Here is a 2,344-nt window from a genome sequence, read left to right as displayed (position 1 = left end):
ACGCGAGGGTGCGGTGGGGAGGGGGAGGGGGGTCTTATACGGCGGGGCCACTTTATGCGACGGGGGTTGGGGGTGGGTCGGCCCCGGCCGCGACGCGGTGCGTCCGGTTCTGGGAAGGCGGCTGGTGGGATGCGGTGCCGGGTCCGTGACGCGTGGGGCCGGTGGCGTGTTGGGAAGTCCGGAGCCGTTTCGTGGAAGGAAGAGTTGGAGTTTGGCTTTGGGGCCGTCCGGTCTCGAATGATCTGTCGAGATGTGTTGTTTACTACTCCATTGTTTTCTCTTGGACGTTTATACTGGTCAAGGTATTAGTGCTGGTTAGAGTTTTTATAACGAGATAAGGAGAGTTGTTCCTTTTGGGGGAAAAGTGCACCGGAGGAGGAGGAGGTGGCTTACCATCGAAGTTTACCTTTTTTTTTAAACACGGGAATGGATTCTAGATCTGGTATTAAATTAAGAAAAATAATACCCTCTGTAAAGAAATATAAGAGCGTTTAGAGTATATAATACTGTGTGTAGAATCACAAAAAACACACTTCCTTCATCCGGAAATACTTTTCCGAGAAATGGATGTATCTAAATGTGTTTAGTTTTGCATACATATATTTTTATCCTTTCATTTTACATTCAGAATCAAAGCGCTATTTTGTTGAATATTGTAGCATGTGTATTTGTGTATTCCTGTACATGTAACTACCACCTTGGTCTCTAGGAAGACAGGCTCTAACACCCCATGCACATGCGTGTGTTGTTACGTGAGTAACCCTGAACTGTATATTTAAACATCACTCTGATCAATACATCGTGTGGGAATTTAATAATCTACTTGGTATTCAGAGCCTAACTATCATGTCTATAGCTCCTGCTGCTTCCAGCGGCACCGTCATCGCGTCTGGTGGTGGCTCCTCTCCTTCTCTTCCCCCAGACACCATCCCTCACAGTCCTATGCCTCAAGCCCGCATCAGTGCTTCCCAACACAACACCCTCGATGAGCCAATATGTTGGTGCAATGATAGGCCCCTTATGGTTCTGGAGTTTGTTGACATAAAAAGTATGGGAGATATCGAGGAGTTTGATGAAAACGACGAAGATATTCTCCCTGCGTCGCAGGAAGATTATCACCGAATTATGATAACAAGAGTGACCCCTCAAAAAATGCTAAAGAGAAGCAACTGGTTCGGTGTCTGTCCAAAGAAATTGACTGCGTCTGAGGAGATTGAAGACAAAGTGAAGACGTAGCATTGTTTCGTTCTTCTTCTTCTCTTTATTGAGTCATAGGACCCTCGTACTATTAAGAGGGGTGTAGCGTTTTAAACTTTGATTCTCTGATGCTAAACCCAAATCATATGAAAGTTGCGAGAGAAATCTCTTTGTGTTCCGAGCAAATACTTGCCAGCAAGAGACTGAGATTTGTCTCTGACCGAGGAGTTAGCATTACTTGTTCCTCAAGTAATGTTACTGTTGCTCGAAAAATCCGACTGTTGCAAACGTGTCGGTTGGCCATTGGCTGGACCCCGTGTCCAAAATGGTCATTTCTCATCCGGGAAGGTTGCTGCTATAAATAACCACCCCGGGCCGGCTTTTTTCGGTGGCTGCTCCGTTTTGATTCTGAGAAGATTGTCGAGCAACCCCCTCCCTGAGCGATTTGAGTTTAAAATCCACCGAGAGAAAAACCCCTAGATCCTAAGAATTAGATAGTGGTTCAGCATCACTCGAATCTAAGTCCGTTACGCTCCGCCTATTACTCTTGAGAGCTACAAACTCTCTAGACGGTTAGGTGTCAATTTCTTCAGAGACCAAGAGTGATTGTGGTTCTCGAAGAAGAAGTCTGTAAAGGTTCGGAGATCGCCTTCAAGTATCTACCACGAGTGATCGACATTGGTTGACGAACCAATTGTCGAGGAGAATAGGGTGAAGAGAGTTAATCTTCCGTGTTAAGTCACAACCCCTCCAACCAGACGTAGTCCTTGTGTAGAAGGACGAATTGGTCGAACAAATGCCCTGTCCCCATTGAGCATCACTGGTTACCTCTGCTACCCATGTTTACATTCGACGTGTTTTCCTTCATGTGATTTGTCTCGATGCATGACTTAGTTTTTTGTCGGTACTTAGTTTTAGCTCGCTGTAATTTGTTTTTCATTCACCCCGTTGCTGGGTTCTGAGAGTTTTGAGATTTCTGAAGAAATTTTGAAACTCCCATTCACCCCCCCCCCCTGGTAGACATACTTCGTTCCTACAATTGGTATAAGAGCAAGGTACTCCTTGACTCTGCTCATTTTGGTCTAATAACCTTGGAGTTTAAGTATGTCTTCAGTGAGCTACAAGTCACATGTTACTTCTTGAGCTT

The sequence above is a fragment of the Triticum aestivum genome, chromosome 3D (genome assembly GCF_018294505.1).
Source record: "Triticum aestivum cultivar Chinese Spring chromosome 3D, IWGSC CS RefSeq v2.1, whole genome shotgun sequence".
Lineage (NCBI taxonomy): Eukaryota > Viridiplantae > Streptophyta > Magnoliopsida > Poales > Poaceae > Triticum > Triticum aestivum.
The sequence above is the reverse complement of the archived record's forward strand: the minus strand, read 5'-3'. Positions refer to the sequence as shown.